At 49.9% G+C, this 17,256-nt stretch overlaps 1 long non-coding RNA gene across 1 annotated transcript in view; it reads left to right on the forward strand.

Moving 5' to 3' along the window:
* LOC101950592 (uncharacterized) overlaps positions 1 to 15,402 on the forward strand; it is a 61,718-nt gene extending 46,316 nt beyond the window's left edge. Inside the window, exons 3-4 of the long non-coding RNA XR_508369.4 lie at positions 12,136 to 12,284; positions 12,805 to 15,402. This is a non-coding gene — a long non-coding RNA (uncharacterized LOC101950592). The remainder of the gene's footprint in view (positions 1 to 12,135; positions 12,285 to 12,804) is intronic.
* Positions 15,403 to 17,256: the final 1,854 nt, after the last annotated feature.

The following is a 17,256-nucleotide window of genomic DNA, read 5'->3' on the forward strand; positions in this document are numbered from 1 at the left end:
TTTTTTGGTTCAGTGGCATACCGGAAACAGTTAAAAAAAATAATTTGGGGGTGAATGAAACATTTCTTGAGTTGTTTTACCTTTTTTAAAATTAAAATGGAACTGAAATTTAAAATGAAAAGTCATTTGGAATAAAAAAATAGAGACATTTCCCTTTTCCCGGAACTTATTTTGTTTGCTTATTTTCCACTGAAACAATTCGGCGATTTTGACACAAATTTGCAAAGTGTCTGGCTCACTCACAGGAGGCAGGCCCCCAAAACTCATGTGACTGGCTTAAAAATGATGAGATTTTAAAATGATAAATACAGGGCTTTTTATTTGCTTTTGGTTTCTGAATGTTTGGCTTGCATTCGGATCCCATTTTCAAGCTTTCCTCTGCACGTACAAGGGTAAGAAACGTACTTTCCTTCACACACACACCCATGAAAGTTGAGATTCATGTTAAATCTCTCGATTCCAGCAGCTGGGACTTTAAGAGAAACACCAGCTATTGTGAAACTCCCAGTAAAATCCCAAGAGATGCAACGGGGGTTGAGGGGAGGGAGATTTAAAAAAAACCCTAAGGCAGATATGAATGGAATAAATTGTCCACAATTAATATTTTGGCCAGCTCTGATCATTACTAAATGACAGCCAAGCCGTATGTAATATTGGAGTGCTGGAGAACTTTCTGACGCCTGGCCCCAAAAAATCATGGGCTGGGTTTAAAAATGATGAGATTTTTAAAAGATAATAATTGTGGGGCTCTTTTCATTTCACCCTGACACAGGGAACTCCTTGAGTCGTTTTTACTCAGTGCGTCTGCCTCAGATATTTTCACACCAGCCTTCTTATGTGGGTGATTCTCTGCTCTAGTTTCCAAGCCGAAGAAGTTTGTACAAATTGGCGGAGGAGGGCTCGGCATCTCAGCAGGAGGAGAGAGAAAAAAATCAGGAGGAGGCATGGAATGGGCTTTTGAAAGTTATAAAATTAGCATAGAAAACGGCAGCAGCTTTTCTTAACTCCCAGCGAGCGAAAGGCACTGCCGTTGCCTGGAGATTCGGGAGCTTCCCCATTAATGATCTTGATGGGTGGCCAGAAATGTATTCGATTCTCTCCAGCATGAGGCGGGGTGGTTTTTCAGTTAAGGCAGCGGATGCAAGGGGCTCAGAGAGAGAAGGGTTAAATTCCCAGCTCTGCTACTGTCGCCTTGTATGACCTTGGGCATGTCACTTAAGCCCAGATTTTTAAAGGTATTAAGCCGTTGCTGAGCTCAGCGTTGCAATGCTGAAATACCTTTAAAAATCTGGGTCTTTGTACCTGGTCTGAAGTCAGGTAGAGTCTAGCCATTGACTTCCAGGGATCCTGCCTCATGGTGGTAATGTCTCTGGGCTTCAGTCCCCTCTCTGCAAAACGGTGGTGTCAAAGATCCTTCCTTCCACCCAGACTCACTCCATCTAGCTAGGACCCTAGTGCAGTGGGGCCCTGATCCTGGCACCCAGGAAACAACGTAATACAAATGCTCATATTCAAATCAGCGCTGTAGGATGGGTCGCACCTCGCACGGCTCCATGCAGGGGGAACTCTGCCGGCTGCATTAACTCCACAGGGATTTTCAATGGAGCTTTTCAGATCTCTTGTCCCATGTCAGCACTGCCTGGAGCAATCGGCAGGCTGCACCTTCGGGAGGAGGCCCTGCTGAGGATCTGATATTAGGTCTCAGTCCTCACCATCAAATAGCCTGGCTGAGACTGAGCGAAACGGACCCTCTTGGTTCAATGTGTGGCAGCTTCTCTCCCCGCCCCCCGGGCCCTTTGGAGACGTGGCTGGCTAAGGAATGAAATCCAGGAAAGCTTCTTGCCAAGCCTGTAAATAGTCTTGCCTTGGTGGGTAACAGAGGGAGGCAGGGACACACACGGAGCAGGAGGTCTGGGGGAGCACAGAGGAGACCTCCCAATGGGTTGGCTTACAGGGGCACAGGATCTGAAGTTCTACGGGGCTGATTCACCAATCTGCGTCCTCCAGCGATCGATACTGAACCAGAGTGACTAGCAGGGAATCCGGCTGGAGGAATCCCCGGCGTGCCGTGCAGGGTGCGAGCCAGCGAGGTGCCGGGCTCTCTCAGCTCTAGTTGATTTCAGAGGGAGCTGAGGGTGGTCGGCACTTTGTGGGAGCCACACAACTGCTGGCAGGATGGGGACTGCAGTTAGGCGGGTGAGGGGCTCCCTTCCCCATCCTGCTTTTCTTGCCACACATAGTTCCTCGTGGAGGGCAGGGAGTAGTGGGGGGCCCAGGACGGCAGAGAGAGGCTGGTGGAGGTCTTGGCCTCCAGTCAGAAAAGGGCTTCCTTTAAGACACAGGTAGCGGAGGCTGGGTCACAAGACAGTCATCCTGCCACATATGCTTCCTGACGCCCCACTTCCTCCATCCCTGGCTGAGAGCTCCAGCAAATAGTGGAGCAGCGCCGAGGGGCACCAGCAGAGTTTGGGGTCCGACAGCAACAGGTGCTGCTTGTGTAATCCACACACCGCCTGGGGGTGGCGCTCTGACCCATTTAGTGGCACCGAGACCACTTAGAGAGAGAGAGATGAATGAGTCTGCTCTCCAGCCTCAGCTAAGGGCCATAGGGCTTCTAGCTCATGCAGTAAGCTCCTGACGTCCCAGGTTCAATCCCGGCCGCTGATGACCAGGGTCTGTCAGTGTTACACTCGTGCACACAGTAAATCAATCTCTGCCCTGAGACGCTTACAAGCTAAGCAGGCAAGACAGACAAAGGACAAGTTATCACCTGCACTTAACGGGCAGGGAAGAAGGAGAACATGACTGGCCCAGGGGTCACACACATGAGGTGGGTAGTAGACCTGGGTATTGAACCCAGCTCTCCTGTAGCCGACTGTCTTATAAGGTACAGCCACATCCCTCCTCACCACAGCGTGTCCTCGTGACACCTTCTGAGGCAGGGCAGCATGCTCAGCGTCCCATTGCACGCAGGAACTGAGGCACAAAGTGGCTAAGGGATTTGCCCAAGACCCCAGAGGGCACCTGTGGCAGAATAGGGGATTGAACCCAGCATTCCCAAGTCCTAGGCTAAGGCTCTAACCACTAGACCATCCTCCCCAAGAAGTGGTGCCTACTCCCCCCACCACCACCTTTGGAGGCTCTTTAACCCCAGACGCAGGCTGACTCCAGAAACTCCCTTAGGCTCTGCACGCTAGCAGGGTCCCCGGCCCTTCCTCGCCTCCCCTTCTGCTGCGATTCTCCCCCTGGCTCTCTCAGGCTGGCTCCTCCTGGCAGGTGGGCGTTGTCAGGCTGGTGCTGGCGGGCAAGCCAAGGCGAGTGGGCGGGCAGCACAGAGCGCTCAGGAAATGTGCTACTAGTTATTTCTGTTCCCCGCCGGGGGCAGGAGGGGGATTGCACGGCTCCTCGGGGGGAGCACGACTCACCAGCCGTGTCCACCCACTGCCAGCAGCCGCCGTCACTGGCAGAGATGGGCAGGAGAGGGGCATTTTAAGCTAAAACTACTGCGAGGTCCCTGAGTCAGCTCTCTGCTCCCACGCAGCTCTCCCTGCCTCCCGTAACTCCTGTCGCCAGACCTTTGCACACCGAGCCAAGCCAGACCCCCAGGAGTCATTCCCATCCCCCCCAGTGGTGCTCCTGCCTCGCAGGCCCTATCAGGGAAGGATTTGAGGGAGACAAAGGGCAAACTGACTCCTATTCCCTCCCCGGCCCACGAGCACGTGGGAACTGGGTCCCACCCCCTGGCAGAACAGGGGTGATTCCCACTGATTTCAAGAGGAGTCGTCCCTCGTGTCCTGCAGGGGGTGAGGCAGGCTCCGTCTAATGAGCCTTCTGACTGGTTGGGATCCAGGACCTTGTCCCACTCTGCACCCTGCTGCCAGTGGCAGTGTGGAAGTGGCCTCCAGTTCCCTTGGAAGGGTGAGATCTTTGAAAGAATAGGGCCACGTCCTTGCACACCCTCCTGCCCGGCAGCCTCCCTTCCCAGTGGGCCTGTCCTTGCACATGGTCCGTTCAAGAGAGCGGAGTTATGCAAATTGCCTCTTGCCTAGCAGCTGTGATCCTGGCTCCACCCCTCCCTGAGCCGGGACGGCCGCACCTCCTTGGCCTCTGCCAAGGGGGCAACACAGCGAGGGGATGCTGCCACACCACTGACATTCCCCTCGACACATCTCATTCCCTGCCCCGTGAACCGCTATGGCTTCTCTCAAATTTTGCTCATCTCTGAATCAATCTAAGTGGTTAAGAAAAACACTTCTTCACATGACATTTAATTAACTTGTGGAACTCACCGCTTCAGGGTGTCATAAAAGAAAATAAGAGGCAGGTCTACATTTAAAACACTGCATCTGTAGCACTTTAATGAAACCGCTCTACACTGACGGGCAAGAGCTTTCCCATCAGTGTAGTTAATCCACCTCCGTGACGAGCAGTAGCTATGTTGATGGGAGAAGATCTCCCACTAACATAGCGCTGTTTACCCTGGTGTCCAGGTCAGTATAACTACGTTGCTCAGGGGTGCGGATTGTGCACACCCCTGAGCGATGTAATTATGCCAAAGTAATTCTGTAGTGTAGACATGCCCTAATATAGTCAGGTCCAAGGAAAGGATTGGACTGCTACAGGAATTAATGAAGAAAAAAGAGCAGTAATTGTTTAAAAGGGAGATGGCAAACACAAGGTGAGCTTAATATATTTTGCAGCACACATGACACATGGATCCTGCTGAATCTCACCGGTCATTCCAAATAAGTTAGTTTTTAGCCCTCATGATTGCAAAAAACCCCTTAAAACCATGAACTGAGTCTAATCAATGTCTGATGTCTGCCTGAGTCTGCAGAGAGCCTGAAACAATGGCTCTGGGAAGTGTGAACTTTCCTGCCACCCAGTAATGTCATGGCAGTTATTCAATCTCAAGCCTAATGGTGACACTTTAAATATCAATGATCAGTATTGCGATGGGGTGGGAATCAAGTGAAGTCCATGGGCGCGGGAGAAGGAAGTGTAGAGGGGAGAAAGGAGGATGGGGAAAGAACAGGAATAAAGGTGATGTGCCTCCAGGGCAGCATATTTTCACACTGACTCTGACAATAAGGTACTGGACACATAGTGATAACTAAAATCTTCTGGGCTAGATCCACCAAAGAACTTAGGCAGCTAACTCCAACATTTGGGCATCACAGACATCCTTAAAACTCAGCCACTGCCTAGCTCTGGAGGCATCTTAAATCCATCGGGGACTGAGTTTCCACTGTTACAGTCCCTACCGCACCTACATTTCTGATGGTGAGCACACCTGGTCCAGTAGCCATTCTTAGCACACACACACAAAAAGACAAGTACCCTCTCTGAGTCCAGTGGTTAGCACATTCCCCTACGATGTAGAAAATCTGGGTTCAAGTACCCATTTGCCTTATGGGGAAAATGGAATTTAAACCTGGATTCTCCACCTCTCAGGTGAGTGATAGAACCGCTAGACCATGCAGTTCTCCTCACTTGCTCTCTGGCCCAGTGTATATTTCATTAGTTATACCCAAGGAATAGCTTCACCAGGAGAAACTGAGCCAGGCCAGGCTAGCCTGATGGTTATGGCACTCACCTAAGAGACTGGAGTTCAAGGTGCCTAAAAGTACTTTTATGGACCTAGCCTTTGTTACTCCATAAAAGTTGTAATAGATCTCTCTTCTGCCATCCATCTCCACCCTCTGACAAACAGAGGCTAGGGACACCATTCCTTACCCATCCTGGCTAATAACCATTAATGGACTTATCCTCCATGAATTTATCCAGTTCTCTTTTAAACCCTGTTATAGTCCTAGCCTTCACCCCGCCTCCCACCCTTGACCTTTGTGCAAACCTTCCGTTGCAGTGGGACAGGAAGGATGGCTTGGTGGACAGGATGCTGGTTTGTGACTGGAGAGGGCTGCGGCTGGGATAAAAGGAGTGAGAGCAGCTGAGGGAGTAACTGACCACAGGTGTGGCCAGCTTGATTAGGGCCCAGATCGCCCTGACAGGAGGGCTGGGGGCCAGGAGTTGGTAGAGTCTCACTCCAGCCCTGGAATGAGAAGGACCTGGCTGCCTGGGAGCAAGGTGCCTGAAGTGAAGCGAAGCAAAGCAGGGCTGGGGAAAGGATCTGGGGCACTCCAGCCTAGTAACTCCCCAGGCTGAGGCCTACAGAGGTGCTGGGGTTGCAGAGATGCAGCCCAAGGATAGGCAGAGGCAACTGGTCCAACCCCCTTGCCAATGATGAGTGGCCATGACAGATTGCAGTTTGCCCCAGTGAGCGGGGGCTAGATGATGACTGGCAGTAGCCACTGAGGCAAGGTGGGGATAGAGGGTTGGGGGCAGGGCCGGCTCTAGGATTTTTTGCTGGCCCAACCTGCAGAAAGGGGAGGTTGCTTCCTTACCTCACAGGGGTGTTATGATGATAAAATCCATGAATGATGGCAAGGTGCTATGATAAGGAGGGGGTGCAGGTGAATACATCATCCTAAATGTTTCCCCCAGCCCGTAATGAAACATGGAATGTGACCCTCTCCACAGAACACCTTTGACAGCCTTCTTAAAATGATGCTTGTTGCTGCTAAAATGGCACAGAATCATAGAACTGGGCTGGAAGGGACCTTGAGAGGCCATCAAGTCTAGCCCCTGTGCTGAGGCAGGACCAAGGAAACCTACATAAGCCCCAACAGGGGTTGTCCAACCTGTTCTTAAAAACCCCAATGACGGGGATTCCACAACCTCCCTTGGACGCCTGTTCCAGAGCTTAACTACCCTGAGAGTTAGAAAGTTTTCCCTAATATCTAACCTCAATCTTCCTTGCTGCAGATTAAGCCCATCACTTCTTGTCCTACCTTCAGTGGCCATGGAGAACCATTGATCAGTGTCCTCTTTATAACAGCCCTTAACATATTTGAAGACTGTTATTGGGTACCCCCCAAGGCTTCTTTTCTTGAGACTAAACATGCCCAGTTTGTGTAAATGTTCCTCACTGGTCAGGTTCCTAAACCGTTGAACTTTTTTGTTGTTTGTTTTGTTTGTTTGTTTTGCTTGTTGCTCTCCTCTGGACTCTCTCCAAGTTGTTCACATCTTTCCTAAAGCGTGGGGCCCAAAACTGGCACCGACTCCATCTGAGGCCTCACCAGTGCCAAATGGAGAGGGACAATGACCACCCATGTCTTACATATGACACTCCTGTTAATACACCCCATTATGATATTAGCCTTTTTCGCAACTGCACCATACCGGTGACTCATATTTAATTTCTGATCCACTATAACCCTCGGCTCCTTTTCAGCAGTACTCTTACGTAGTGCATCATGCACCATTGTATAGTTGTGCATTTGATTTTTCCTCCCTAAATGAAGTATTTTGCACTTGTCTCCATTGAATTCCATCCTGTTGACTTCACATTGAGATGCACAGAATCATAGAACATCAGGGTTGGAAGGGACCTCAGGACGTCATCTAGTCCAACCCCCTGCTCAAAGCAGGACCAGTTCCCAACTAAATCATCCCAGCCAGGGCTTTGTCAAGCCAGGCCTTAAAAACCTCTAAGATGGAGATTCCACCACCTCCCTAGGGAACCCATTCCAGTGCTTCACCACCTTCCTAATGAAAAAGTTTTTCCTAATATCCAACCTAAACCTTCTCCACTGCAACTTGAGACCATTGCTCCTTATTCTGTTATCTGCCACCACTGAACAGCCTAGATCCATCCTCTTTGGAATCCCCTTTCAGATAGTTGAAAGCAGCTATCAAATCCCCCCTCATTCTTCTCTTCTGCAGACTAAACAATCCCAGTTCCCTCAGCCTCTCCTCATAAGTCATGTGCTCCACCCCCCTAATCATTTTTGTTGCCCTCTGCTGGACTCTCTCCAATTTTTCCACATCCTTATTGTAGTGTGGGGCCCAAAACTGGACACAGTACTCCAGGTGAGGCCTCACCAATGCTGAATAGAGGGGAATGATCACGTTCCTCGATCTGCTGGCAATGCCCCTACTTATACAGCCCAAAATGCCGTTAGCCTTCTTGGCAACAAGGGCACACTGCTGACTCATATCCAGCTTCTCGTCCACTGTAACCCCTAGGTCCTTTTCTGCAGAACTGCTGCTTAGCCAGTCGGTCCCCAGTCTGTAGCAGTGCATGGGATTCTTCCTTCCTAAGTGCAGGACTCTGCACTTGTCCTTGTTGAATCTCATCAGATTTCTTTTGGCCCAATCCTCTAATTTGTCTAGGTCCCTCTGTATCCTATCCCTACCCTCCAGCGTATCTACCACGCCTCCCAGTTTAGTGTCATCTGCAAACTTGGTGAGGGTGCAGGCCACGCCATCCTCCAGATCATTAATGAAGATGTTGAACAAAACCGGCCCCAGGACCGACCCTTGGGGCACTCCGCTTGAAACCGGCTGCCAACTAGACATGGAGCCATTGATCGCTGTTGTGATGCATGTTGTGATGTCGGTAGACTGGAGGTCCTTTCAGGAATTAGCCATACAGTGCATTGAACTTTGATGTGGTTCCTAGCTCTACAGTCATTCAATCCAGCTAGGGTTTGACTCATGTATATGCTAGTCTTTGATGCACAGATGGGGGATAGAGAGATTGTAATTGTGCCTGCTGGCAGCATACCACAGGTATCCTGGGGGCTTAAGGAGAGAAGAATTTATTTGCATAATTCCCTCCAGCTATTTTCTTCAGATGCTGGCCCCCTTATATGACCACCCATGGGACTAGCAAAAATCAGTTGCCTATGGCAGCAAAGCATGTTCTTTAAGCAAAGGTTAGACAAGATTCACCCAGCAGTGCCTTGGGGACGCTAGGCAGCGTGGCATGAGACGAGGGGTTGCCTGGAGAATATGGCCTTCTGTTCATGATTCAGCTAGGCTGGCGCCAGCCTTGTGCTTCTGTGTTTTCATGGGCAATGCGGCTGTTCCCCGTGGTTGCAGAAGTTTTAGAAAAACAAATGAAAAGGGACTTGAGAGGTGCATGAGTAATAAGAACGGCATCTGCAGAGACACGTGCCAGGAGAACACAAACAACCAGCCTGAACACTCATAATATGCTTTTCATCTCCCCAGTTAACCCTCCCAACGCCCCACGAGGCAGACGATCTCAGCCTCGCTGTTACAGATGGGGAAACTGAGGCACAGAGCCTTGCCCAACGTCACCCAGTTGGCCTAGTGCCTAGGAGACTCTAAAATGATGGAATTGATGCTTTCTTCCGGCTGCTAGAGGTGTGAGTTACACCAGCTGAGCCTCCCTTACGCTCAGAGGGACAAATTCAGAGCTGATCCTAAGGGAGTCTCCATGTGTGTAATCTACGTGCTGATGGGGCTGGGAGGATTCCATCATTGGAGGCTCCCTAATGAATGTAACCCAAGGGGCTCAATAGCAGAGCCAGGAAGAGAAGCCGGGTGTTCGTGATCCCCGCAGTTCCATGCGTCCACCGTCAGATCCCCACCAGTCTTCAGCCTCGCCTGCCTTAATCAACCCCCGGCCTCCCATTGATACCAGGAAACCAGTAGTGGCTGGATAGTTAGATGGGGCCCTTCCTTAGCCGCTTTTTAACCAGTTTGAAAGTGCTCCTCAGCTCTCTGCTGTAGCTGCCAGGGGAACCACCCACCACAGGAGTCAAGTGGCACTCAAGCGAAGTCAAGGTGGCAGGAGTACCGGAACATGCTGTTTCCTAGGAAGCGGGGCAGATGAACGACCCAGCTGCACAGAGCTGGCTTTGGGCTCCATCCACCAGCTTCCTCCACCTCCAAGGAGAGCTGCACATCCTCCGGAAAGGAACAAACCCGCCAGAGAAGGGCAGCAATCTGTGCCGAGCGCCGCGGAGCTGGGACGCACAGATGGTGTCTGCGGTAGCAGCGGAAGTTTAGCCGGGGCTCGGCGCGTGACGTATTCTTGCCGATCAAGTGACAGATGACAAGTGCCGAGCGCCTGGGAGCTGGCAGTGAAATGATTGTGAGCCAGCCTCCCTTGACACAGATAACTATTAGCTTGTCAGAAACGCCCTTAGTGCTGCGAAGGTCCAGGCCTCCAAGAGCAGGGCCGTTTCCTTGGGCACGTCGTTGGTGTGTGAGCGTGCCCTATGATGCACGGAAGAACAACTCCTGACCACAGCTGAACGGCGAGGGCATGTGGACTACAAATCGCTATTCCTGAGGGCTGGAGGAAGGAGACAAGCAATTACAATCTATTGGAGAGTCTTTCGGCGGCAAAACCTTGCAGCAACACACAAAGAACATATGACAGCTCCAAGGTGATAGATAGCTTGGGGTGGATTTGCTGCGGCTGTGAGGTTCCTCGGAGGGCCTTGGATTTCCCTGCTATATACGGGACCAGATTCCAGTTACCCTAGTGTAAAACGGGAGTATCTCCATTCAGTTCAGTATAGTTACTCCAGACTTACCAGCACTGCGGTGATCTCCGATTTTGGTGCTGTTCAGCAGGTTGGTAGTGAGCAGGACTGGTTGTCTCCAGGGATCTCCTCCATGTCAGCCATACAAACACTGCATTGGAAAGTAGCTACCGATCCGTCTGCCTACGCTGTTACCCGGTGCTCAACACCATGGAACCCAGCGCCCTCCGAAATTATGAATGTAACCAAGACCCCCTCAGTCCTCCTCTAGTGGTCTCGAGGCAGTGACTGAAAATCAGAGCTGTTTGGTGGCCCCTGTGTGCAATGCGCTGCTGAGACTCAGTGGAGTTCCTGCGGGGCAGATGTCCGTATCACAGAAAACAGCCTCACGTTTGGCACAAGGCCCAGATACTCAAAGGGATTGAGATGCCTAATTCTCATTGGAATCAATGGGAGTTAGACACCTGAGGAGCTGGGGCTAATTGACAGCCCTGGTAGGAATCTTAGCAGACAGCTTAAGTACTGAATGGGCACATTCTATTCTGGTTCTTATACTGCACCCATCACTGTGGTATTTGGGCTCCCTGGATTCATTTGGACAACCTTTTCACAGCACTTGGTGCCCCCTCCAGGCCAGAGGGGGAGGCACATTCATGGGACAGTGTGGGAGAGGCTTGTGCTCCGGGGCGCTGGAACAATTTGCATGGGGGGGGGGCTGAAAGCCATAGAACCAGACTTTAAACCCCGTATGCGTTGGAAACCACTTCAAGCCAGGGGGTGCGACAGCACCTCCAGCACCCCTAGTTTCAGCGCCTAGGTTTGTGCTGCCCATCGACCGACCCTGTGGATAGAGGACTTCACTTGTCAGGATTGACAAGCTGACATCTTTCACCAGCACTAAATTCACTTCCCCCCTAAAAATATATGTAAACGGCACAGTAAATTTTCTTTGTCCTCTAAAACCTGGTGGGGAAAGATGTAGAAAATACACTTAATCTAGGGCTAGATGTCCAGCTGGACAGAAGCTGATATTACCTAAGGAGATTTATTAGCTAGCAGTCCCTGATACCCAGGACTTTACAAACTATCTGGCTGGTCCTGTCCTGGGGAACTTTCTAAGGGGTGACTTTCACACTGGGGGAAACTTTCAGTCATTCCAGCGCTAGACTGGGCCACATAGATCTCCAGCTGCCGTGAATCAGTGTCGTTCTGCGGAGTGGGTCTGGCCCTCTGACCTGAACCCCTTTGCATCATGGATCTTTAAAAAAAAAACATTAGCAAGCAAGGCAAGAAACAGAATCATGGGTCAAAGCTGAAGTCAGGGGTAGCTTTGGTGGAGTACAGATGTCAGGATTTAGGCCCAAACACACAGTGCCTTTTCTGCTAACATATATGCCTAGCTCCCTGCCTCATGGATTATTAGCGGAGATTCCATCCAGGACCCTGAGTGCTAAAAATGTAGAGGACTACCACCTGAGATAAAACAGCTCATTAATTGCTGGCTATAGTAGACTTATCTTAGGTGCATCAGCCACTGGATGGGGACAAAGATCCTTGGGGATTTTGTAGAAAGGAAGTATAGAATATCAGGGTTGGAAGGGAACCTCAAGAGGTCACCTAGTCCAACCCCCTGCTCAGAGAAGGGCCTATCCCCAGACAGATTTTTATCCCCATTACCTAAATGTTCCCCTCAAGGATTGAACTTACAACCCTGGGTTTAGCAGGCCAATGCTCAAACCTGTATGAGATGTGGCTTACTCTCCTCTGGAAGGTGGTGCTAGAAAGCAGGGACATCACGCCTGCCTGAGATCTGCATCTGAACTGAGTTTTCTATCAGAAAAAGGATCCCAGAAAATTGGGAGTGGACCACATCCACCCTGACTGAATTGGCCTTGTCAACATTGGTTCTCCACTTGTAAGGTAACTCCCTTCTCTTCATGTGTCAGTATATTTTTGCCTCTATCTGTAATTTTCACTCCATGCATCTGAAGAACTGGGTTTTTTACCCATGAAAGCTTATGTGCTGATAAATCTGTTAGTCTTTAAGGTGCTACTGGACTCCTTGTTGTTTTTGTAATGTATGGAGATATACCTATCTCATAGAGCTGGAAGGGACCCTGAAAGGTCATTGAGTCCAGCCCCCTGCCTTCACTAGCAGGACCAAGTACTGATTTTGCCCCAGATCCCTAAGTGGTCCCCTCCAGGATTGAACTCACAACCCTTGGTTTAGCAGGCCAATGCTCAAACCACTGATCTATCCCTCCCCCCACGTGGACATAGATTAACACAGCTACCACTCTGATACTTGATGGTCTGTTTGTAACTTCTGAGTAAAGCTGCTGTCCGTCTGGAAACACCTTGACTGAGGTGTCAGAGTGCTGCTGTGAAATGTAATTTGCCAGACTGGCTCTAACCAGGCTCTCTCCTCCTGATTTCCTAGAAAGATCTTTCGCCACCAGCTGGTAATGAAGCTAACATCCCCACCTGTCTTGAGGCTGTTGGATTGCTGCTTGATTTTCAACGGCGCTTGCCCAGTGCACAGAGGGAGAATAGGTGACCGATGGTACCGTACCACCAACACAAAGAAGAGGAGCTGGATGGAGGCTGGAAGTTCCATTTCGTGATGGGTTTCGAGATTTTGAAATTTGGTTTCGTTGCAGTTCAGAGCGAAAAGTGAAAATTTCAAAATTCTCTGTCAAGAGAAATTTAACCCACTTCCACCACCACACCTTCTTTTCAGGTTGATCAAATGGTTCATTTCAATTTTGACTTTTTTAAAATGTGGGAATACACCGTAGAATACAAAATAAAAAAAAAAGAATCAAAAAGTTGTTTCTAAGTGAAAAATCAAAAGGAGACAGCTCAGCCTTGTCAGGATGTTTGTCTCCCCTCCTCCTCCCCTGCCAGTGCTGGCTAGGCCGCTGCATTAGACCCATCAGAGCTAGCGCCAGAGCAGTCTACGTTCAGCAGATGGCCCTTGTGGTAGGCAGAGGTAGCTCCTTTGGAGTCTGATGCAATTAGTATCCCCGTCACAGGCCAGTGCTGCCATCAGCCTCCCCCAGCTATCGCACCAGGCGCCACCGTTTAAAGTGATTTGAGGTTCGGGGCTTCGTCGGGGCTCTTTCAAATGATTAGGAACCAGAGACTGACCCAGACTTCCCCAAGGGCAGGCCGTTCGGATCCTGGGTTCCAGCTGGGGCCACATCTGTTTGGAAGTCCTTCCTCGTATTCATCCTAAATGTTGCTGTGTTCAATGTCCACCCTGGAGCTCCAGTTCCACCCCGTAACTGCCCAGGAGGACTCAAAACTGGAGCAGAGAGGTGGATGGCTCAGGCCTGAGCCCCATTCCGGTCTCCCTGTGCCTGTGGGTGCATCAGGAAGCACCTGCATTCTCCCAGCTCTGAGTTCCCACAGATGGAGGGAATCCCCAGCTGGCACACAGCCAGCACAGATGATTGCTACCAGCCGCCCCTGGGCACTGGGAGGGCATTGTGAAGGGGAAGTGGGCATGAGCGCCGGCAATCCCTTGCAGGCAAACAGCCCCTTGAGAACAGAACTCCTAGGTACCTTCAGGATTAGGGAGCTGTAAATGACTCCCAGTTTTAGCTGCCTACAGCACCTGTAGGACAGGGCTAAGGAATAAGGCCAGAGGCTTTCAAGGAGACCAGACGTCAAACTCCCAACCTTTTCCCCCGTGGTATTTCCCCTACGTTAGCGACGTTAATGGAGGAAGAGCCTGGAATACTGCAGCAGGTGTGCAGCCACAGAAGAATGATTAGAGGCCGGCCCTGAAGTCTAAATGAATGCTCCTTTATTATTTATCCTCTTAGCTTTCCAGCTGGTGTCCTATAGGACCCCGGGATCAATGAGACAGAGATATTATCGAGGAAGCCAGGGGACCCTGAACCACATATGTCTCTCTAATTGTTCAGCAGGGACTTTTTACCTGAAAGCTTAAAGGACACCAAGGGAGAAATCTGTTAGCTAATGGGAAAACTCAGCATCGGGGGCTGGGCCAGGGCTACGCATTTATGTGTAAATGGGAGGTATTTATTCTACCAGCCTGCAGCCTCCTGCCCTGATGAAGGATTATACGTACTTCACCGCAGAACAGCCACTTGCGGCAGAAGTCTGTTTTCAGAACGATTTTTTTCCCCGTCTGTGGCCTTGTTTGTTTTGTTGGTTAAATGAGACTGGTAAGGAATGCTATGTTGTGCATACTGGTTAATTATTGTAGGGTCCTTCAGGGGGGAGCGCTGCTGGGACCTACTTTTTTGGCCTGACCTGAACTGGACCCAAGCTCACCTGACCAGTTCCAAGCCCGAGAGGCTCCAGTTGTTTCGCCAGCTGACCCAACCCAGACCCAGCGCCTCTACTTGGGTCTGGGTTGGGTTGCAGTATGTCAGGGTATGTCTACACTGCAGCTGGGAACATGCCACCTGGCTAGACAGGCTCATGCTAGGACACTGAACATTGGCGCACAGGTAGAGCGCGAGAAAGCCACCTGAGTGCACGCCCGCCCTACCCTGGCTCCAAGCTTGGGTGTCTAGCCTGACCCTCCGTCGGTGGCGCAGTGTTCACGCAGCTATTTTTCGTGTGTTGGGGAGGCACGAGCTAGTGCACGTCTGTCTACCCGGGCTGGGAGCCTCGTTCACTCGCAAACACTGAGCTGCTCCTGCTGGGTTGTTATTGTAGGGTTGCTCGTGAGTGTTGCGCTGCTGGAATTGAGCTTTATTGGTATTTCAAATGTAATTTTTTTCTTTAAAAAAAAACCAACACTCCAGGGATCTCTTTGGAAGCAAACCGAATGGAAGCACTTTGCAAACAGCTAGTTTTATTTTGGTGTCGTTCCCCCCCTCCACCCTCCACCCCCAACCCTGATAGCGTTTCGTAAATACGGTAAATAGCCACATAAGAAAATGCCAAGAGAGACAACACACATAGCGGAGAGACGGGGAATGTTTTCCAGGCTCCCTAGTGCTGTGCACCATAAAACATGTGATTCGGTGTCAATTCTCGTGCACACAAGTCACTTTTGGGAGGTCACATCCCTTTCCTGTGACTCAGTCTCCCCATCTATAAAATGGGGATAACAATATCTACCGGTCTCACAAGGGTGCTGTAAATGGATTAAGACTCATTCTCTATAGAGCACCGGAGCCCGTGAAGTGGAAGGTACTAACTATTCTTCTTATTACAGCTGGTTAGTCATTTTCCAATGGAACGTTTTTACACTGGAAAAACACCCTTTCGTGGGATTTCAATGCAATTTCATTTAGCAACTCCTCACACACACAGCGTTTGGACGCCCGCTGAACAGAATGTTTCCACTTTTCATTTCAAAGGGACCTTTAATTAGAAAATAAAAATCTTTTTAATTTTTTTTTCAAAAGTCAAAATCAGAAAAAAAGGTTGTGTTATCAAAATGAAGCATCCAGTTGACCCAAAGAGAAATTTTTGAAAAAAATTGACCCCAAATGAAATTTTTGAAAATGTTTTTATTTTGCTGCCAATTGTGCAATGTTTGGTTTTCATTCCGATTCAGAAGAAACACAAATTTCAAAATGTCAGAATTTCTGAGGGAATGGAAATGTTGAGGTTTGACCATCTCTAATTATTGCTGATGATTAATACTACTTCTTATTCATCAGTCTTGGCACTTTCAGCTTCTGCAGTCAATAACAAGTGCCAGGAGAGGGCTTTTCTGATGGTGATATCAATCTGACTGGGAAATACAATGGACCAGAAATCTCATGAGAAGGCCTGTTCTCTTGAGATTAACTGCCTGTTTTTGCAGATCCAGGAAGTTTGGAGAACATTACTAATTTGCAGGCATTTACCCAGAGCTTGAAGGCCAACACTAAGAAAATTAGCCTCTGATTTTGCATCCCTTAATGTTTGGTTGCCCAGCCAGAGACACCAAGATGTCTGAAGTTGGCCTGAAACCATTAGGGCCCCTCTCCACTATAGCTTAAACTGTGTCAGCAACACACAGCCTTGTCTGGTGAATTTGGGGCAGCCTCATTCTAATGTGGTTTCACGTTTGTAGTGTGGCCAAGGAAAACATTGTCATGAGCTGTAACCACATTCCCTAACACGGCTCTCCAACTGTGTTGCCCTCGGCACACTACAAGCAAAGAAAAAGGGAATGTTTCCATTGCAGAGTTGACTCAAGTGACTGGCACCTGGGTTTGAGCACTTGTGTTAGCTTAGCCCAGCTCACATCAGCCACACTGTGAAGCCCTGCTCGAGTTACTCGGTCCTCACTGGTCCTGCAATACCTTGTGTGTGTGGCTAGGGCTTCTGGGGGCGTAGTCCACAGTTCTTCATGCTGCTGGAAGCTGAGACGCTCTATCATTCTTTCCTGATAAATTGTGGAACGACTTGTCTGTCCTTCCAGGCACTCAGTGGGGAATTGTGGGAAGGAACTGGAGGACTGTCAGCATTTAAGTAGTTTAGCTTGTGTCCTTAGTGCAAAGTGGGCAGGTTTCAGCCTGAGTGAAAGAGGAAACTGGGCTGTAGCCCACACCCCGGCGGGGCCAGGTAACCTGGGATGAAAGCACTCCTTGAATTGGGTGAGAGGGTTGCGTGTGTGGACAGGGGTTAGGGTAAGAGCCCAGGCTAACTCTGGAATGAAGACAGGCCCACATGTAAGAACACTGACACTCCAAATTGTGCCAGATAGCCACGCACTGTAGGGCCAGATCCTCAGCTGGTGTGAATTGCTGTAGTTCCCTGGAAGTCAAAGGAGCTCTGTTGATTTACACTGGCTGAGGACCCCCGGGCTACGGCATCCTGGTTCCTTAGGGGATGGCTACATTGCAGTTAAACACCCGTGGCTAGCCTGTGCCAGCTGACTCGGGCGGGGCAAGAAGGGCTGTTTAATTGCAGT

The sequence above is a fragment of the Chrysemys picta genome, chromosome 2 (assembly GCF_011386835.1).
Source record: "Chrysemys picta bellii isolate R12L10 chromosome 2, ASM1138683v2, whole genome shotgun sequence".
In the NCBI taxonomy this organism is placed as follows: Eukaryota; Metazoa; Chordata; order Testudines; family Emydidae; genus Chrysemys; species Chrysemys picta.